General features: G+C 40.3%; 1 non-coding gene across 1 annotated transcript; it reads right to left on the minus strand.

The window, feature by feature from the left end:
• Window positions 1-6,461: 6,461 nt before the first annotated feature.
• On the minus strand, window positions 6,462-6,568 carry LOC120361607 (U6 spliceosomal RNA). The gene has a single exon (XR_005577776.1). It is a non-coding gene; the product is annotated as a U6 spliceosomal RNA (small nuclear RNA).
• Between the last annotated feature and the right edge of the window lie 228 nt (window positions 6,569-6,796).

Raw genomic sequence — 6,796 nt, forward strand, 5'->3', positions numbered from 1 at the left:
AGAATTCTCTTCCTAAAGCATTAGTATTTTATTTTATTTTATTTTATTTATTTATTTTTTTTGAGACGGACTTTCACTCTTGTTACCCAGGCTGGAGTGCAATGGCGGGATCTTGGCTCACCGCAACCTCTGCCTCCTGGGTTCAGGCAATTCTCCTGCCTCAGCCTCCTGAGTAGCTGGGATTACAGGCACGCGCTGCCATGCCCAGCTAATTTTTTGTATTTTTAGTAGAGACAGCATTTCACCATGTTGACCAGGATGGTCTCGATCTCTTGACCTCGTGATCCACCCGCCTCGGCCTCCCAAAGTGCTGGGATTACAGGCTTGAGCCACCGCGCCTGGCCTACATTAGTATTTTATAAAGAAACTCCTAAAATCCCCAAAGCCTTAACTAATTCTGCTGGCAGATTCTCAGGTATTGTAATGGTTTAATATATTTGTAAGATGTTTTGGAGAAGGATATTTTGGCAAATTCCTTTATTCACAGAACCTACAAAACCACATAGTACACCTATGAATAGGACAAGTTCAGATTTAAACTTGTATTTTTGTAACATAATATTCAAAATAATAACATGTTATTGCTGATTATGTTAAGATAATAATAATCACTGGCAATCATTGATCACTTTCAACAATCCAGGCCACATTCTTGGTGCTTTACATACGTTAATTCATTTAATCTTCACAATGACTTTTTTTTTTTGAGACAGGGTCTCACTCTGTCACCCATACTGGAGTGTCCTGGCCTCATCTCTGCTTCACTGCAACCTCCACCTCCCAGACTCAAGCATTCCTTCCATCTCTGCCTCCCAAGTAGCTGGGACTACAGACGCATGTCACCACAGCCAGCTAATTTTTAAATTATTTTTTGTAGAAACAGGCTGGTTTTGCCATGTTGCCCAGGCTGGTTTTGAACACCTAACTCAGGCAATCCACCTGCCTTGTTCTCCCAAAGTTCTGGGATTACAGGCATGAGCCACTGCGCCTAGCCCACAAGAACCTTAAAAGGACCGTATTGTTACCCGCATTGTACAAATGGGGAGGTTAAGTGATTTGCCCTGATTTCTACCCTTTTTCCTCTGTCCTCACCTCCATCTCCAGGAGACCACTGAATCTCACATCTCAAGCTTTCTTTCATATTATAACTTTAAGACCTATCATTGACAGCAAGCTCCTAACCTCTTTTGGAACCTTTTACCTCCTAAATACCTAAGTTTCTGGGTTCCCCCAACAATTTTTTAAAAAAATAATTGGAACATCTTTGTTCTAGGGTTGAGATGGTGTAATTTAGTGATATTTGACAAGAGAAAGGAATTTTTCTGTAGAAAAGGAAGACAGGGATGGGATGTGGTGGCTAATGAGTATAATCCCAGCACTTTGAAAGGCTGAGATGGGCAGATCACTTGAGACCGGGAGTTCAAGACCAGCTTTGGCAACATGGTGAACCCTGTCTCTACTAAAAATTAAAAAATTAGCCAGATGTGGTTGCACATGCCTGTAATTCTAGCTACTCAGAAGGCTGAGGCATGAGAATTGCTTGAACCTGGGAGGCGAAGGTTGCAATGAGCCAAGATTGTGCCGTTGTACTCCAGCCTGGGTGACAAAGCAAGACTCTGTCAAAAATGAAAGATGGACTGATGGATGGATGGATGGATGGATGGAAGGAAGGAAGGAAAAAAGGAAGGAAGGAAAGAGATAGAGAAAGGAAGGAAGGAACACAGAATAATTCCACTTATGAATGAGGAAAATAAAGTGTGGAGAAATTATGCAAGTTGTTCATCATAGAGTAGATCGGAAATCAAGTTGGTGTGGTATCAAGGTGACCAGATCAGCCTGGCTTACCCAGGACTTTTTCTATAGTTTAGTATTGAAAGTCCTGCGTCCTAGGAAATTCCTCAGTCCTGGCAAATGGTTGGTAGCTCTATATGTGATCTCCTGATTCCTGGGTCCCCATACAGTCCTTTAGGTTACGGAGATCCAGCCTCCCTGCTCCCCTCCCTCCCCACTTTTTGATCTGCTATACTTAATCCCTGATGATCTGATACATCAGAAGTTAACAAGACATTCAGGGTTGATAGTGGTGTTTAATGTTTCCTCTAAAGCATATTAGTTGTCCTTACCTGGGTTAAATTTCCCTCTCTTACCCAAGCCTTTTGTAGTGTAGCTTGGCTTTTTCCATGCTTTGCATCACATCAGCTTAAATCATAAAGGATTTGAGAAGAACTTTTCACTCTGTTCCTACTCCAACTGTATGTTTAAGATTAATTTATCATTTTGGAGCTGAGCCTATTGACTGATACTCTGTTGTAATGAAAGTCATGCCACCTTGCATTTCTCCAGCGCTTTTCAGTTGACAGAGTTCTTTGACACACACGTGTGCACACGCGTGCACACACACACACATAATCTTGTTAGATGCTATCAGTAACCCCCTTAAGCAGGCAGGTATTTACTGGTTGAAAGAAATAAGAATAAAGTTAAGGAAAGATTTTCTCTTGAAATGTCTTCAAGAAATATTTTATGAAACACAATTTAAAATATTTTGTTTCTCTTAGATTTTATCTTCAAATCATATACTGAAGTAGAGATCTGAATTATTTGAAACCAGCTGCTGGCAAGCCTACAGCCATGAGAAATCCCAAAGTGGGGCTGGGGGATGTTCTCCTGTTCTGAGTGCTATGAATCAAACAAAGCTATGGGCAGAAGAGTGATGCTAAAATGCTGCGGCTTTATGTGTGGGATTTTTAAAATTTAGAACCATCTAAATATATTGTTTAATTTCTGAAGTTTTGGTAGCTTCAGTTACTCCATGTTATGCTGAACTGAATAACATTATTTCAAAAAGCTGCTTACTCACAAACAGGCCTAGTCATAAGAATCACTTAGGGTTCTTTTTAAACTCGGATATTAGTATATATGCAGATCTGCTAGAGAGCTTGTTAAAATGCAGATTCTGGGGTCCTATCCCAGAGATTCTGATCCCATAGGCCTGGAGTGGGACCCAGGGATCTTTGGCTTTAAAAAGCATTTTCATGTGATTTGAGGCAGATGATCTAAGGATCTCTACAGCCTTGCTATTTACATCTGCCAACATTGGCATCACCTTGGATATTTTATTTATTTTTTACTTATTTATGTTTATTTATTTATTGGGACAGAGTTTCACTCTGTTGCCCAGGCTGAAGTACAGTTGTGTGATCTCAGCTGCCTCCTGGGCTCGGGTGATCCTCCTACTTCAGCCTCCCAAGTATCTGGAACAACAGACAGACACACACACCACTATGCCTGGCTTTTTGTATTTTTGTAGAGGCAGGGTTTTGCTATGTTGCCCAAGCTGATCTTGAACTCCTGGCCTCAAGCCATCTTCCTGCCTTGGCCTCCCAAAGTGCTGGGATTGGATATTTTAGAAATATGGAATCTCAGGCTCCACCCTGGATCTCCTGAATCAGAATCTGCATTTTAATAAGATTCCTAGGTAATCTGTATGCACATAAAGTGTAAGAAGCAGTGCCCTACAATACAGTGAATACCACCACACCAATCCAGAAATTGAAACCAAGTGAGAGCTCTGAGTGGATATCGTGGAGCAATGGGGACTTTCAACATGTACTTAATGGCCAGTGTGGTAGCTCACACATGTAATCCTAGCACTTTGGGAAGTCAAGACTGGAAGATTGCTTAAGGCCAGGAGTTTGAGAACAGCTTGAGTAATATAGCGAAATCCTGTCTCTACAAAAATATTAGCTGGGCATGGTGACATGCACCTGTAGTCCCAGGTACTAGGAAGGCTGAAGCAAGAGGATTGTTTGAGCCTAGGAGTTCGAGACTGCGGTGAGCCGTCATTGCACCACTGCACTCCAGCCTGGGAGTGGAGACAGAGAGAGACCCTGTCTCCAAAAAAATTAAAATAAAACCAAACATGTACTTAATAAATATTCATTAGGTGGATTTATTTTCACAAGAGATGGGGAGAGGGTCTATAGAAGTCCCCTGGTGTAAACTAACACCGAAAAATCCTGAATAAAGCAGAGGTCCACATAAGAGCTAAAAGAGTTAAGTAAGGCTATTTTATATATTAATCAGTAAGTATTTGTTAGGTGTTTGCTATGTACCTAGAACTTGGCTTCTTCCATTCTATTTGGAGGAGAGAAAGCTAATATAGAGGAAACTTTTAGAGGATAATGAAATATCCCTGTGCTATGTGGGCACTAGGTGTTTGCAATTGGAGTTTGAGTAAAGAGGTAATGAATGTCTAGAATAGTCAGAGGAACACCCATGGTGAAGGAGGAAGATGAGCTAATCAGTAAAGTATGGGTAGAATTTATGTAGGTTGACAGGAAGCCCTCCTAAGTAGGAGAAAAAGCAAGGAGAGTAAAATTGAAAATGAGTTTCATATGTCTGGGAAACAGAGAGGTGAGTGGCCCATTGTGGCAGTGGTTTAAAGGGAGAAGTGGAAAACTGGAACATTATGTAGGATGAAACTAAATTGTAGATAATTTTGAAAGTCATAAGTAGAACTTGCTCTATCGTGTGTTTTGCAGATGCTGTTATTTCCCCAGTATCCATTCATTCTTTCTTCCTTATTGGAGGAGGATTTTTTTTTTTTTTTATGTTCAGCCTATGGACAACAAAAGCATGGACTACATTTCCTAGCATCTTTGCAGTAAGGTCTATAATCTGGCCAATGTAATATAAACAGAAGTATCAGCTGTAACTTCTCTAAGGTATCCTTAAAGGATGAAAGACACATCTTCCTTTTTCCTGTTAACTAAATAGGGATTTTGGATTTTCTTGTCTTGTACAGCCAAGCCTAATTGTAACTAATAAAACATGCAACTGAAAAACAGAAATGCAAGGGTTTATGCATCAGGTACCATTCTGGTTGCATCTCTTACAAACTCTATGCAGTAATAGATTAGTAACCTAATCTCTCTAAGCCTTTGTCTCCTCACATGTAAAATAGGAAGAACATTCCTCAAGGGTGATTGTGAGGAGCAAATTATATTAAATATATAAAGTATTTAGCACAGTGTTGGTGCATAGTATACTCTTAATAAGTGTACCTTTTCTAATTATATACAATGGGCATATCAGCAAACCAATATAGGACACAGTAATGTCTGTGGAAATTTACAGGACATCCACATGTAGAAGATTAGCATGACACTAGTTGGCATTATGATTTGGGAGATGAATAGATTAGAAGCAGGGAAAGGTTTCAGAGATCTCAAGTCTGGCCTGTGATATTAGCAGTGGAACTGAAGTGGATATTTATTGAATCCCATTTTATATGTCCTAGGCATATTCCAGGAGTCAAATCCACAGTGATAAACAAAAACACACATGGTTTTTACACTTAAAGAGTTTACAGGCTAGTATGGCAGTCAGACATAAAACTACTAATGGATAATTATATAATGACAAACTGAGGTATGTGACCTGAGGGAAAGGAACAGAATGTTCCAATAGCTTGTATTAGAGGAACTGAATGTAGTGAAGCGAAATTAAGCTGGGTTATGAAGAATGAACCTGGGTTAACTAAGAGAGGCAGAAAGTACATCCTCTGAAGGGAAATGAAGGGGAAAGGCCATGTGGTGAAAAAGGTCACAATGAGTTCTCTAAATAAAGATAAAACTAGTGCACCCACAGTGGTGAGTCCAAGGGGAGCCTAGTCAAAGATGAGCTGGACAGATAGGCAAGAGATACACCCTATGGGGTCTTGCAGACCATCATAAAGCATTTTATTACAAGGATGATTGGAAAGTGCTGGCAGATTTTCAGCAGAATCCGAGAGTGCCCAACCATCCCAGTTTGCCTAGGAGTGAGGGATGTGAGACTTTCAGTGCTAAAATTGGAACAGCTGGCAGGGTGCAGTGGTTCATGCCTGTAATCTCAGCACTTTGGGAGGCCGAGGTGGGCGAATCACGAGGTCAGGAATTTGAGACCAGCTTAGCCAACATGCCAAACCACCATCTCTACTAAAAATACAAAAATTAGCCAGGCATGGTAGTGTGCGCCTGTAATCCCAGCTACTTGGGAGGCTGAGGCAGGAGAATCACTTGAACTCAGGAGGCGGAGGTTACAGTGAGCCAAGATCGTGCCATTGCACTCCAGCCTGGGTGACAAGAACAAGACTACATCTCAAAAAAAAAAAAAAAAAAAAAAAAATTGGAGCAGCCCCAGACAAACCAAAAGATTGGTCACCCTCATAGTTATATGATCTGATTTTTTCCTAAAGTTTATATTTTGGCTGTTTTATAGAAAACTAACTGTAGGAAGGAAGAAGTGCAATTGAGAAGACAATTAGGAGGTTATTGCAGTATTCAGACAAGAAAGGATGGTAGCTTGGGCTAGGGTGATGACAGTGGAGTTGAGGAAAAGAGGATGAGTTTGAGAAAAATTTAGGGGTAAAATTGGCAGGACATGGTGAGAGATAGAAATGCTACTTTTTTTTTTTTTTAAATATGGAACGCTTCACAAATTTGCGTGTCATCCTTGTACAGGGGCCATGCTAATCTTCTCTGTATCGTTCCAATTTTAGTATATGTACTGCCGAAGCGAGCACGGAAATGCTACTTCTAAGACTGCATAGATTAACTCAAGTATAAGAGTGAAATCTGGATTCAATTCCTATATAGGACTACTCTAATTATATACTCTTGAGCACTAAAACAGTGGGGTCTATACAAAAGGATTTTGCCTTATCCAAAGTACACACATACCTCTGAGATACTGCAATTTTGGTTCCAAACCACTACAATAAAGTGAATGATAAAATTTTTTTGTTTCCAGT

Source organism: Saimiri boliviensis, chromosome 14 (genome assembly GCF_048565385.1).
Source record: "Saimiri boliviensis isolate mSaiBol1 chromosome 14, mSaiBol1.pri, whole genome shotgun sequence".
Classification (NCBI taxonomy): Eukaryota; Metazoa; Chordata; class Mammalia; order Primates; family Cebidae; genus Saimiri; species Saimiri boliviensis.